Below are 631 nucleotides of genomic sequence, written 5' to 3'. Positions count from 1 at the left end.
GCATTTTAATATTTTAGAGCATTCACCAGGGGTAGACTCAGTGACACTAAACAGCTGAAAGGGGACTCAGGCGCTGCACCCTCCCAAGGGAAGCACCGTGGGTCCCACTAGAGGCCTAGCACAGAAAGTTTTGGTCAGATGTTTCTCAGCATTCCTCTCAAGAGGATTCGGCGCTAACTCCCTGTGAGTTCGAGTGCTAAGTCTCTGAATTTAGATTTTTCGTTTCTTAAACCAATTCAGCTCTCCTATGCTTCAGACCTTTGAACCAGTCTCTGTTCTGTGGAAAATATGCCTGATGCTCAAGGCCAACCCAGTTTTTACAACTACTCAATAGGCTAGTCCCTGCTGGGCTGTTCACTTCTCTAACGGAGCTGTACGCTTTCCAAACGTCAGTAATTTGTTCCCAAACTTGTTTATGCAAATTGTGTTTCATAATTACATAATTTAATTCAGTATTGCCAAAATCAAACAAATATGAGTGTGGAGAGAGTTGTAATCCCTATGAAAATAAGTTGAATGCTTGGGAAAGACCTGATAAAGACAGGTCTTTATCAAGGAAAAAAAATGCTGTGGAATTAGGTGTAGGCAAAACAAATGTGAAAGTTTGGGCGGAGGACAGGGTTGTCAAAAT

Source organism: Equus przewalskii, chromosome 28 (genome assembly GCF_037783145.1).
Source record: "Equus przewalskii isolate Varuska chromosome 28, EquPr2, whole genome shotgun sequence".
Lineage (NCBI taxonomy): Eukaryota > Metazoa > Chordata > Mammalia > Perissodactyla > Equidae > Equus > Equus przewalskii.
This window is presented reverse-complemented; position numbering follows the sequence as displayed.